This window comes from Sus scrofa, chromosome 11 (genome assembly GCF_054392235.1).
Source record: "Sus scrofa isolate SSC_HxYL_T2T_F1_AM1 chromosome 11, Sscrofa_HxYL_maternal_Yorkshire_Landrace_v2.0, whole genome shotgun sequence".
Lineage (NCBI taxonomy): Eukaryota > Metazoa > Chordata > Mammalia > Artiodactyla > Suidae > Sus > Sus scrofa.
This window is the reverse complement of record NC_139393.1, coordinates 53,361,190-53,375,640: the sequence shown is the minus strand read 5'-3', so window position 1 is coordinate 53,375,640 and position 14,451 is coordinate 53,361,190. Positions and strand designations below refer to the sequence as shown.

At 40.4% G+C, this 14,451-nt stretch overlaps 1 long non-coding RNA gene across 1 annotated transcript in view; it reads right to left on the bottom strand.

Annotated features, from left to right (window-relative positions):
• Nucleotides 1-1,654: 1,654 nt before the first annotated feature.
• LOC146398624 (uncharacterized) overlaps nucleotides 1,655-14,451 on the bottom strand; it is a 286,081-nt gene continuing 273,284 nt past the window's right edge. The window contains exon 3 of the long non-coding RNA XR_014819642.1: nucleotides 1,655-1,684. This is a non-coding gene — a long non-coding RNA (uncharacterized LOC146398624). The remainder of the gene's footprint in view (nucleotides 1,685-14,451) is intronic.

The window sequence follows — 14,451 nt, the reverse complement described above, 5'->3', positions numbered from 1 at the left end:
CAGCCTATGCCCAAGCCACGGTAACACGGGATCTGAGCTGCCTCTGAGACCTGTGCTGCAGCTTGTGGCAACGCCAGATCTGGAACCCACTAAGGGAGTCCAGGGATTGAACCTGTATCCTCATGGATACTATGTCAGATCTTAATCCAATGAGCCGCAATGGGAGCTCCCAGAGTGCGCCTTTTATCCAGTGCCACTCTGGACAATGGTTGTGGCAGTGAGAATAGAAACGAAGGGGTCAATTTGCGAGTCATTCTCAGGACCCGTAGGACTTGATGACTGGGAATGGGAAAGATTTGGGTGGAGGAGGAGAGGTTAAGGATGACGTCAAGCTTTTAAGTCAAGGAGACTTGAGAGGGTGGTTGGAGATCAGAAGATCGGGTTTTCATTCTAGCCTGCTTTGCTGAGGCAGGGATTATCGAGATACTCGGTATAAATATTTTTGGCCACCTGAGCTGTTGCAAACCTGGTTAATATTGTTTAAAAGGTGTGTATTGAAGGAGAGGGGATAGCGCCCTAATGGAATCCTGGAGCAAATACCTACTAATAACAACAGCATTGTTAGGTGGTGTATTCAGTGTGTCTACATGAGGTATTCCAAGAGCCTCTTACTCAATCTTAAGTGGTTTGAGAATAAGGGAGAGAAGTTGTAGGCTTGCTGATGTTGGCCCTGAGTTTATAGTACTGGAAGTCCACTTGATTCCGGAGAATGTTCTTGGCTTGGTGTAGGCTCCCGAGGTCTCTGGAATCCTGGGTCCCAGCCCAGGGCTGCAGATGTTCAGTGCAGCCACTTGGAGTATCCGTGTTTTTCAGGAGTGGTGGGTGGTCTGCATTGCACAGTCCTGTCTTTCATGCACAGGTGGCAAGGAGCTTGCCTCTCTCTCTCCCTTGTAGCTGCCTCTATGATGGCACAAATCCTGTCTTCTTTGGCTGACGGTTGAGTTTCTAGCACTTAGCACCATGCCTCCTGATACTTGGTAGACTCAGAAGAATATAAGTGAATTGGGGATGAGTTGTTCCCATGGTCTGTGGCAGATTAAGTTTTCTTTTCTTTTTTCTTTTTTTTCTTTTTTGTCTTTTTGCCTTTTCTCGGGCTGTTCCCGCCACATATGGAGGTTCCCAGGCTAGGGGTCCAATCAGAGCTATAGCCACCAGCCTACACCAGAGCCACAGCAACGCGGGATCCGAGCCGTGTCTGCAACCTACACCACAGCTCACGGCAACGCTGGATCCTTAACCCACTGAGCAAGGGCAGGGATTGAACCTGTAACCTCATGGTTCCCAGTCGGATTCGTTAACCACTGTGCCACGACGGGAACTCCCCAGATTAAGTTTTCAAACTTGATATTCTGATGGCTGTTTATTAGGGAAAGTGTGAATTAAGGAACATCTTGGTCTTATTTTACCGTTCATATATTTCAATATGTGATACCTGTAGTTGAATTCTTTGAACCAGAATATCTTTTTTTTATACATACAATTTTTTTTCCCCATTATAGCTGGTTTACAGTGTTCTGCCAATTTTCTACTGTACGGGATGGTGACCCAGTTACACATACATGTATACATTCTTTTTCTCACATTTTCGGGCTCCATCATAAGTGACTAGACATAGTTCCTAGTGCTACACAGCAGGATCTCATTGCTAATAATTGGACTTCCCGTGTGGCTCACAACAGAATAACTGTTTGATACTACAGTCAATTTTTGGCATTCATGAGGTTCCCCCTGTCCTTCTGCAAGAGTGTCCTGGGTTTTGTTGGCCTATTGTACTTAAGTATATATATATATTTTTTTTCTTTTTTTCTTCTTTTTTTAGGGCTGTACCTGCTGCATGTGGAAGTTTCTGGGCTGTGGGTTGAATCAGAGGTACAGCTGCCAGCCTATACCACAGCCATAGCAGTGCTGGATCGTAGCCACATCTGTGACCCATGCTGCAGCTTGTGGCAATGCCGGATTCTTAACCCACTGAGCGAGGCCATGAACACTGTTTTGGGTTCTTAACCCACTGAGCCACAGTGGAAACTCCTTATGTATGTATTTTTAATTGGCTTATAAGTTTCTGAAAACAAAGATAAATAACCCTTTTAAGACTTTTATTGGGATTGCATTGAATTGACTTTTTTTGGAGAGGAATGACACCTTCAAAAGAAATATTTTGTCTCGTAACTTGGTACCTTTAGTCATTTATTTAGGTCTGTTTAATGTCTCTTCATAATTTTTTTAAGAAAAATACATTTTATTTACTAGGAAAATAGTAAAAATTCTATAACATGGTAAATATTATTAATTTTGCCTTCATAGCCTTTTTTTCTCTAGTTTTATTGAGATATAATTGACATACACCACTGTATAAATTTAAGGTATAGAGCATCTGGGTTTGACTTACATATATTGTGAAATGATTACTGTTATACCTTTAGTTAGTGTCCTTCATCTCCTATAGATGCAATAACAACAAATAGCAAAAAAAAAGAGAAAGAAATTTTTTTCCGTGTGATGAGAACTCTTAGGATTTGCTCTCCTGGGTTTGGTTTTTGAATAAGCCATGCTGTGTACTTTATACGTCGACTGTCAGGTATTGTTTTGTAGTGATTTTTTTGGACATTAGGTCATGTGCAGTTTGGGGGCATTTCAGGTGATACTATGTGTAAATCAGCAGTTTTGTGTCGCCAGCATTGCCATCTTTGCTTCTGCCCTCTTGAGTCCAGTGAATGTCCAGGCTGAGGCTAGAGTTAGTTATTCGTAGAATTTCCATCTTTTTTTTTGTTACCTTTTTTTTTTAAGGTCCATATGCAGGCATGTGGAAACTCCCATGCTATGGGTTGAATGGGTGCTGCAGCTGCTGGCCTACACCACAGCCACAGCAACATGGGATCCAAACCACATCTACAACCTACACCACAGCTAACGGCAACACCTGATTCTTAACTCACTGAATCAGGCCTGGTATCAAACCCGCAACCTCATTGTTCCTAGTTGGGTTTGTTAACCACTGAGCCACGAAGGGAACTCGTAGAATTTCCATCTTTATTTTAATAATTGCATTATGTTTTTTGAAGCTAATGTTAGTCCTTTATTTTTTCTTTCCTTCTAGTTCCCAAAGTAATATTTTTCTTCTAAATCCTTAATAAGGCCAAAGCACAATAATGGCATTATTTTTTTATTTAGAATTTTTTGTAGAATTATGTTTTCTTGTGTAGCATTTCCTAGATATAATATTAGCAGTATGAGCATACTCGGATTTGATGAGGCTAACTTGTTAGAGAGGCTGGGAAATTAAAATGAAGATATTGATGTATTGTTAATTGAAAATCAATCAGAATCAAGGAGAAGGTACCTTTTAAATAGAAGAACATGTTGATTTAAAATGAAATTGTTTGCTTTTTACACAACTTTTCCAGGAACACGCATAACATGCAAAGTGAATCTGTAGCTGTTCTGAAGAATAGTAACTTCTATTCCTGGTTAATATTCTTTAGTTATAGACGTTTACATTTTAATAATATTAAGCATTCTTCCCCACCCCCCGGGAGTTTGTCACCCCTCAGTTTTACGGGTTTTAAACTAGGGTATAAATTTAACTTGAGTAATTTTAAAAACATTTCCAAAGACACATCTCACAAAGCAATTTGAAAGACACGTGGAGTTTTTTAACGTCAAACACAACCCTGTTTCTTATGAAAACAGTCACCTGATTTTAACTGAAGATTTATTTGCTGTCAAGTTAGAAATATCTGTAGCAAAAACTTCTTTTCAGGGTTGAGATTATTTTAATGATGTGAACCTGGGGTTAATACGGCCATTTTATTCTAGTCATACATAATCATTTATTTTGTGAATGGAGTGGTGATTGGCAAATACACGATTTGCTTTCATGCGAAGCTAGGCTATGATGGGGCCCAACTGCAGACTGTCACGTGACCTTTCTGCAGCCTGGCCTATGTAGGGACCAACTGCAGACTGTCACGTGACCTTTCTGCAGCCTGGCCTATGTAGGGACCAACTGCAGACTGTCACGTGACCTTGCCCTATGAAGCACGTAGCACCTTCGCTTCCCTCCATGCATTGCTTCCTGTGGATGACCAGGCTGTGAGTTTCTCAGGATGGAAGATGGTATCATTTTTGTGTAGCTCCAGCATGTCCAGCAGCGCCAGGCAATAGTTTGTGCTTAGCACGTGTTGAGTGCATGAATATGATTGATTGTATGTCTCTCTAGCAGGGTTTGCACCCATCAGATTTTCTTTTTGAAGAATGTATTTTTAAATATGTATAGGTTGACAGGCATTCCCCCACTCCCCTTCCTCCTTCTCTCCTTCCTCCCTCCCTCCCCCCTACTCCCCATATACAAGGAGATCTTGTTTCTTTTTGCCCAGCCTTCCCTAGTGGTAACATTTTGCATGACTGGAGAGCAAAATCAAAACCAAGACATGGGTCCCATAAGGCTAAGCTTATTCAGATCACTAGATTTACATGTACTCATTTGTGTGTGCTTGTGTGCATAGGTCTCTGCAGTTTTGTCACACGTGTAGATTTATTTATCCACTAGCACAGGTAGCAGGCTTCTTTGTGCTGCCTTTTTATTGCTCACCCCCATCCCCCACAACAGGGTTTTAATAGTGCTGATCTTGTGGTTTGCATTCTCTTATATGTTAACTATGATGTGTAAAGGAATTACGTTACTGTTCAAGAAAAATGAGCAGCAGTGGTAGTGTTTATGGATGCTTCTCAGTCTAGAGGTCATCTCTTGCCCTTGACCAGTTTATACATTTCCTGTCTTAAAGAAATATTATCTTAAAGTTGGCTTCCCCAAAGTTAGGAATTGTCAACGTTATCATAACGGGTGTCCACTCTGATTAGTTGGAACTTAGAGATCACATGGTATATTTATTGTCCAGAAAATGCAGGAAGTTGCGAAACAAATAGGATGCTGAAAATGGGGATCCCCAGTGTTTATGAGTTATAAGTAACTCTTAGGAAATGATGTGAAGAGTGCAAAATGGATGTAGTCTCCTGTGCCATGAATCGGGGTGTCCAGCAGGTTTTAATTGGGGTGACTGCAGACGCCTTGTGCATGATTGTGGCCGTAAAGAATGGATGCCTACAGCAGGCCCAGCGTATCTAAATGCGTGGCTTAATGTGTTGAAAGGGAATCCATCCCTTGGGGTGAATATAACCAGGCTGGGTAGCATCTATAACCACCCCTGTTTGTATAAGTACAGAGGAAACTTTCTATATAGAAGGGAGAAAATAGATGCTTGTGGGAGTTCCCATTGTGGCTCAGCGGTGACAAACCCAACTAGGACCCGTGAGGATGCAGGTTCAATCCCTGGCCTCACTCATTGGGTTAAGGATCCAGCATTGCCATGAGCTGTGGTATAGGTCCCAGGCATGGCTTGGATCTTGCGTTGCCATGACTGTGGTGTAGGTGGGCATCTATAGTAGCTCCAGTTCAACCTGGGAAATTCCATATGTCGCAGGTGTGGCCCTTAACAGCAAAAAAAAAAAAAAAAAGAGAAGAAAAAGAAAATGGATACTTGTGGAAGTTTTTCCTTCAGGAAGTAGTTTGGAGTTTTGAAAATGGACGTCTCTTACCCTCATGTCCTAAAGATCCGGATAGGCAGCATGGGGTTGGTGCTGGGGCTCTAGAGGCCTCTCCCCTTTCCCTCACCTGCTCGTTCGTTCACATTTCATTACCCTGGAAGACAAAGTGATGGAAGGGGCTTGGGAACGTCCTCACTGGGAGGGAAAAGACCTTCCCCTGTGGACTCTGCTTCTTGCCTTTGTCCTCCCTGCCTCCTCCTGCCTTCCAGGGGGCACCTGCTGGGCCAGAAGCAGTTGTGAAAAACCTGTTTGGTAAAGAAAAGCCTCCAGGCTGCACTCCCCTCCCCTTGGGATCGGAAAAGCTTGCCATCGTCTGCCTGTCTTGGGAAGCCTGTGTCCCTGTTGGGCGTGTGACATGTGTCTGGTGTGTACTCTGAGTGGATCTGGGAGCCTGCAGGTGGGCGTGGGGACACCGAGTCTGGCTGCGTGTCAGATAGTCTTTAAAAATAGCCTGGTTTTCATTTTTTTGGGAATATAACCTCCTGTTCCAGTTTATTAACCATCAATTTGTTAACTCTTACCCGAGGCACTGTGGGAAGTCAAAAAAAAAAAAAAAAAGCCTTTATCTTTGAGGAACAAAATTCTCTTCAGAGGCTTTAGCTGCAAATCGTAGGAAAAGAGATTTACCAGGAATGCAACATGATCAGCCAGGGACTTTTTAAGTCTTCAGAGAATACAACAATAACCTGATGGAAGTGGGCTGGGTACAGTCTGTGAAGACTTCAGAGGAGATGCATTTCCAAAGGGTTCCTGAGGAGTGGATGGATGCTGGGCTTTGAGGAAGGGAGTCCTCAGAGAGGCAGGAGGAGGGGCTGCTGGCTGGCTGTGGGGGTAGGGGTGGGGGTGAGGGGGTGAGGGTGGGGTAGGGTGTGGCAAATCTGAGTCCTGGGGTAGGGGGTGGGAGTGGAGATGGGCAGGCCTCCTGGGTTTGAATGCTTCCAAATACTAGATTTGTTAATTCCAGTTGAGTTCCTCTCCTAACTATAAAAAAGTCGTCAATACTAAATAAAAATAATGTGTATAAAAAAGGGAGTTCCCGTCATGGCTCAGTGGCTAACGAATGTGACTCAGAGCCATGAGGTTGCTGGTTCGATCCCTGGCTTCACTCAGTGGGTCAAAGATCTGGCATTGCCATGAGCTGTGGTGTAGGTTGCAGACGTGGCCTTGGATCCTGGGTTATTGTGGCTCTGGCGTAGACTGGCGGCTACAGCTCCTATTAAGACCCCTAGCCTGGGAGTGGCCTTAGAAATGGCAAAAAGACAAAAAAAAAAAAAAAAAAAAAAAAAGCAAAAAAAAGCTCTATAAACTGCAAAAACCCTATGCATTTGAAGGATGACTTTTGGACAACCAGTTTTAGAAATCACATTTTTAAGAATGGCTTTTGTGTACCCTGGGAAGGACACTGATGTTTACCTACATGCAGAGCATGAAACGGTACTGAAATAACCCATCTCTGCAGATCATTTTAGGATGAAATATATATTCCTCCTTTCAGGCCTTTGGGAATGAATTTTTGGAATGATTATGATCCTCTTCTGCTTTTCTACAAATGTGTATGAGAAAACTGGATTACTTCCAGAGAAAGACTGTTGGGCCAGCTTTTTGTTTGGCTTCAATCTGACTTTGTGTTTTTCTTCGAAGAACAAACAAATGCACAGGAGCAAGACAGAAAGCTCTATCAGGACCTTTGCTTCGTCCACTGAGTTTATATGTCACTTACCACAGTGGGGATCAGAAATACCCATCATCTCCTGCTGCGATTCGTGTAATCAAATTAATAAAAATAAATGTATTGCTTCCAGCTGAGATGTACTGTAGAATAAAGGGGAAAATTGTGAGTGCTCTGTAACAGGTACCCGTGAGGCCAGTTTCCCTGAGGAAGTAATTTGAGTCCAGATGTGAAGTAAGCTGTGGGATAAACAGGCCTGGAAAACCGAACAGAGGTATATGGATTAAGATAAGAATTAATTGCTAAAAATATGAAGCCACTGTATATGATTTGCCTTTTTATAATACTCTGCTCCGGAAGCTTAGATAAAGCCGCTTCTGTATCATCCTTAATACAGTGCTTTGTCCAACCTGAGATATTTTCAGAAATAATTCTCTAAGATTTCAAATACACCTTCCTAAGACTTGTCTTCATAAAACTGAAACAGAGTAATATATAAAAGGTACTAAAGTAAGATTTAGGTGAATACGTGGATAAATCTGTGTGGAGGAGGAATTTCTAAAGGATGACACTGAATCCAGAAGTCCCGAGTTGGAAATAGATTGATGTATTTGACTAAAACATTAAACACATCTGTGCCATAAAAGTTTGGTACATTGAAATGACATAATGTGGGGAAAAAAACTACTTGAAATATATTCGGTAGTGAAAATTTGTATTTTTAAGGGAAGAAACCTCATAACCAGAAGAAGGCAACTGCTCCAGGATAAAGATGGGAAAAAGTATGAACAGGGATTTCTCAAGAGAAGATGCATTCATGACCAGGGAACTGACAGATTCATGTTACTCTCACTGATACTCCAAGAAGTACAAATTAGAACCATTTTTCTGCTGTCAGATTGGAGAAGATTAAAAAGATGGCCATACCGAATGTTGGGCAGTATATGGTAAATACGGGGTGTGTGTGTGTGTGTGTGTGTGGAAGCATGTGTAAACTGAGACGTTTCTTGTGGGAATGTGCATAAACACTTAATATATGAGTACCCTGTGGACCAGAAATTTTACTTCTAAGTATTTGTTCCAAAAATATAGTTATGAATAAGTGCAAAGATCTGGCTGTGGTCCAGTTCATCAGAGTATTGTTATCATTAAAAATGATGAAGCAGTCCAAATGTCTAATAGAGTTAAATACATATAGTGTATTGATAGAAGGGACACCAGGCAGCTATTAAAAAGAACATATATTTGAATTTATTGATAGGGAAATCTGTTGATGAAGTGTTGTCTCCTGAAAGAAGCAGATTACAAAAGAGCATTTATGTCGCGGATATGCAGTCATATTGAAAATGTGCTCTGTGTTGGATCCTTGCTAGGTGCTTTGTGTTGATTATCTCATTTAATAATCATAGCATTCTTCCTACTAAATATATATATATAATATACATTATTTATTATATTATATATATATTTGGTCATGCCCATGGCAGGTGGAAGTTCCAGGGCCAGGGATCAAACCCGAACCACAGCAGTGACAACACCATATCCTTAACTGCTAGGCTACCAGGGAACTCCCTTCTCCTGCTAAGTATTATTGCAGATAAACAGAAGTATCAGGATGCTGATTAGCTCAGGGTCCTACCAGTCTGGAAGCAGGATTTAAGGAGCAACTTCTGAAATTTATACTTTGTATGGATATGTCTGTCTGTCTGAAAGGGCACAGCAGATGTGGTAACAATGCTTGCTGTTTGTTCCTGGTGTTTTGAGAGATTAAAGTTTACTTTGCGGCATTCTCTGAGGGTTTTAGAATGTGCACATTGCACTTTTCTAATCAAAAAAAAGGAAAGCTATTTTTTATTTTTTTAAAGTTTATATCATAAAATAACATGATTTTTAAAAAACCTTTTTTAGAAGGGCAGGCGCACTGGTTCTAATTTGTATACAGTGTGTGTCACCTTTTACTTTAAGAGGAAGAGATGAAGAAAACCACAAATGATGAACATATATAGTTGGCATTTTTCATAACACCCATGGGAAATTGTATATCAGGAAATTAGTTAATATTTTCTATGGTACTTTTGGGGTAGATACAACAAAAATCGAGTTTTAAAGAATGAAAACAACAGCATTAAACATATTTGGAGTTTAAAAATTTAACTACTTTTTTTGGAAAATCAAAAAAGAAAAAAGTCCATATAAAGATAATTTTATTTTTTATCAACAAGCCATAAAATATCGACTGAATACCAAGAAGTTCCAGGAATAAAGAGGTGTAAGATGCAGAATTAATGATCCCTAGTTGTGGAAACAGCACTTCAGAAGCAGGTAATCTATGTTTAAGGTAGTATATTATCAGGTGGTAAACCTTTAGATGAAAATACAGAAATAGGAGTTCCCTTCGTGGCTCAGTGGTTAACAAATCCGACGAGGAACCATGAGGTTGCGGGTTCGATCCCTGGCCTTGCTCAGTGGGTTAAGGATCCGGTGTTGCTGTGGTGTAGGTTGCAGACGTGGCTTGGATCCCGCGTTGCTGTGGCTTTGGCGTAGGGCGGCGGCTACAGCTCCGACTGGACCCCTAGCCTGGGATCCTCCTATGCCACAGGAACGGTCCAAGAAATGGCAAAAAGACAAAAAACAAAAACACAAATGTAAGTGCATCATGAGGGTAGGGTTGGTTATAAGTATGTATACATATAACAAGTATATTCTTACATAGTAGAAGATGGATAAGGGTGACCAGTCCTCATGTGTAACAGGGAACATCTACGGAGAAAGTAAGCACTGGGCTGATGTTGAACTTGGATGGGCAGCAGCTGAGGGTGGCAGGTAGCATGAGCTCCGTGTAGTCCGAGTGGTCCCAGCAAGAGTGAGCAGGCTAAGAGGAGCGGTTAGTTTAGTAGTGGTTGGCATGAAGCAGGTAGTAGAGTAAGGCAAGACCAGATTATAGAGGGCTTGCATTGCGAAGTATTTATGTAGAAAGTTTGACAGATTAAAAAAAAAAAAAATTCAAGGCTGTCTATAAGGCTTAAGTATAATAGTTTCCCAGTGGTTTCCAATAGTCTCTCTTCAGTGTGATAGAGACATTAGGAAAAGTCCTTTAATCAAGAAGGATCCATGCCTAACCAATTTGGAAATTCCTGTTATACACCATTCATTTTTATTTTCAGTTCTCCAACTGTGCTTTTATGATATATTAACAGTATCCCATGGATATTACATGAGAAATAATGAAGCTGATCAGTCTGCTTGGAGCTCTTGTGAATAGCATTTTTAATTAAGGAAACTTGTTGGATGGAGCGTTGGACATCATTTAGTTTGACTTTCCACTGCAGTAAAGGGATTTTTTTTTTCCTTGATTATCCCCAAAGGGGATTATTTCTATTTACCTAAAATGATGAATAGAAAGAGGAAGATGAGACTTGAGTTTATTGTTGAGCCCAACAATTGAAGTAGTATGTTTTATCTGTTGAACCATGTTTATAAATGAAGGAATATTTAAACCCATGCACGTGTTGTTTGGAAAAATTTTTACTTATTGGGAAATGATCATATAGAGTACTAAATTACCAGTTAAGTAATTTAATCTTTGAAATGCTTTTTATAAAACCGTTTAATCTTTTATTGCTACATGAAAGAACATCTTTAAATCTCTTAGATTAATCTGACAAATTGGATATTGTTTTTTGTCAGCGACCTCATAAATATTTTAGTTAACTCTGTCAAGTAACTAATAAAATGTTACTTGATCTTTTGGTATGACTGTAAAAATAATGTATCAGATATTACGTATACCCTGCTTATAATCTATGGATATTAGCTATTTTATTTTATTGTTTTATAGTGTATACTTTATAATACTTAACATGGTAGGTTGCATATTAAGGGCATACACAAAAAGTATTCAATTCTGGTTTGATAAAAGATCAGTGTCTTTGTTAGAGATAATTTAAATCAGGTTGATTATTAATAAATTAACAAATGCTTGTGTGCCTCACACAAAAACTAGATTATTACCAGTAACATACACATCCTCTAAGTAAAATGAGACCTAGTTTTTCATAAACCTAGAATTAAGACTTGTCCAGTTCTCTGCACCAAAATTCTCCCCAATCACACTAATGTGTATACTGCTCTTCTTGGTACTCAAAATACAGTGTCTTATAGGTAAAATTGGTCATTCAGAACAAGGTGGAAGACACCATCTCTGTATTTGCTGAATGTAAATTTAATGTTACCAAGTCATTCAAACAGAAGAAACCTCAGGGATTGATTCTAAATCGTATACAATATCATATGTAAAGCATTGTTGGGAGTTCCTGTCATGGTGCAGTGGAAATGAATGACTACGAACCATGAAGTTGTGGATTTGATCCCTGGCCTTGCTCAGTGGGTTAAGGATCTGGAAGGTGAGCAAGGATTTTGAAAAAGCATACAGATGGGAATTAGGCAGGTTTATGTATAGAAGGAATGGTGAAATATGGGAGTCTGTGAACCTGTCAAGATTTGGACAAGTTACCTAATCTTTGTGGTTCCAAGATACAGCATAGTGCCTTGTACCTGTTGGTACTTAGTTCTTTTTTTTTTCCTCTTGTCTTCTTCCTTATTAAATATAGTGCCTTTCAGATGTTTAAAAGTGTAGAAAGTAGATTTTGACAACTTCCAGTATAATACAGTGGTTCAAAATTCAGTTTCGGAGTTCCCTGTTGGCCTAGTGGTAAAGGATCTGGCATTGTCACTGCTGTGGCTTAGGGGCACCACTGTGGTGTGAGTTCAGTCCCTGTGCTGGGAACTTCTGCATTATGCAGGTGCTGCGAAAAGAAAAAATCAGAAATGAAAAGAAAAAAAAAGTCCAGCATGCCTTGGGAGTGGCCAAAAAACCAATTCGGTTTGGAATTGGAGAGATGAAAGTTGACTCCTGCCTTAATCACCTGCTCTAATCTCTGCGATGCTGAGCAAGATCTTTACCTTCAAGCTGCAGTTCCTTCATCTGCAGAGCAGTAGAGCAAGAACACCTAACCACAGGTTCCAAACCTGTGATGTTAATGAGATAAACCTTGCAAAACCTTGAACATGGTGTTAGCTTAAATATTAATCTTCAATAAAAGAGATGTGGGATATGGCCGAATGCTGCTTTTGTGGTTTGCATTAACATGTAAGCACATTCTTTATGGCCTTCCAGAAGCATCTAAGATGTAATGCTAAATGGCTTGATGATGATCTGTAGAATCTGATTGTTTTCTTTTTAAATCATATTGGTTGGAAGTGCTCCAGAGTTAGGGAAGGTGTGGGTGGTGAGCAAATGACGGCCCGGTTTTTGTTCCGGAACAGTGGAGCTGTCCAGATTTTTTTTGTCCTTTCTTTTTTTCTTTTCTTTTCTTTTTTTTTTTTTTTTTTTTTTTTTTTTTTTGTCTTTCTGCCTTTTCTAGGGCTGCTCCCTTGGCATATGGAGGTTCCCAGGCTAGGGGTCAAATTGGAGCTGCAGCCACCAGCCTACGCCAGGGCCACAGCCACACGGGATCTAAGCCACGTCTGCGACCTACCCCACAGCTCACAGCAACGCCGGATCCTTAACCCGCTGAGCAAAGCCAGGGATTGAACCCACAACCTCATGGTTCCCAGTTAGATTCATTAACCACTGCGCCACGATGGGAACTCCTGTCCCTTCCTTATGTAGGTATTTTAAATTTTTGAGAAGCCCCATCTTGCGATATCTCCAGGCTTGGAAAAGGAATCGGTGTTTCCTTGAACCAGAGATTGACATGATTAAAGATACAGAGTCTGAATCAGGTAGAGGAAAGAGGTGGTCCAGCAGGAGTGAAGTCACACAGTGCTGGGTGGTGCTGTCCACACCTACCCAGCTCTTCCCCAGTGGCTGCTTTTCTGACTCTTTTGTGCTCTCTCCCGAGGTGGCCTTTCTCTCTGCAGTGGAGTCTGTTGTTGGTCATCACCTCTTATATTTCCTGTTTTCCAGGAAGCCCTGCACCACACGGGATAAAAGAACAGGCCCTCCCTTCCCCCACCTCTCAGCCCTGTCCCCCCACCCCCCACCCCACCCCCGGATGTCCACATCTCCGAGGGCATCCAGACGTTTATGTTTGCCTGTCAGTTCGCTCGGGTAATTCAAGACAAGGGATGACATATAACATTTGAAATGTCATATGAAAAAATCTGTGTAATTTGGTGAAGGAAATTCGTGTCTGCTTATAAGGAAGTACAGAATTTCAAGTACCTTAGACTCATCCATGGGTGAATCAGGTTCTACCTGTAGTAGCAACTCTCTCTTCTTTCCACTTTGCTCTTCCCACTGCCTTGCAGTTGGCCCTGGCTCGTACTTAACCATGGTCTAGAAATAAGAGTGGGTAAAGCAGTGCCTTGGGGAGGTTAAGTGTACAGACCTCAACTCAGAGGGAACCAAACATCTTGTTTAGGAAGGAGTTAACTAATGAGAAGATGCTGTTAATACTAGAATCCAAGTTTTTTTCTCGAGGCTGAGACTTAACCAGGCATTTAGAATAAGACACGTAGAAAAATATATGAGAACAAATTGTAAGAGTGATCAGGCCTATGCCTGATCTCTGTAGCACCAAGCAAAATGGTTTTTGAAAGACCTGTTAATATGAAGACTCATTGAACATTTTGAATCTTGAAGCGTTTTCCACTTAAGCGCCATGTATATTGTATTATGTATCATATTAAGACAGATTCTAGGAGTGACCTTGTAATATGTATCGTCTTTTTGATAAACATTGCTATTTAAAACCTATGTATCCATATTAATATTAAAAAATAGTTTTAGGACATGTACTTACCAATATATATCGTGTTTCTAGTTTCTTAGAAAAAACATTTATGAAGGTATGTTAGCAATGCAAATAAAGGTAGGGGAAAAACTTTATAAGAACTATCACACCAAACTTATTCAAAAAATGTTTTTGTGTATTTTACTAAATTTTCTTTATAGGGAAGGTCATTTTGACTTAATATTGTTCTTTTTTTTCTCATTTTTTCAAATGTAGTTCATCATGGCAGCATAATAGTCCATCACATTACTTTACCATAATTAAATTGGCCCTTTGCCTTGTGGCGAACTGGAAAGAACTGGAACTATTTTTAGGTTATAAGTGGTGTTTCAATGAGTCTTTTATACTTGTAGTTTTTTCTTCCTCCCTTCCTTCCCTTTT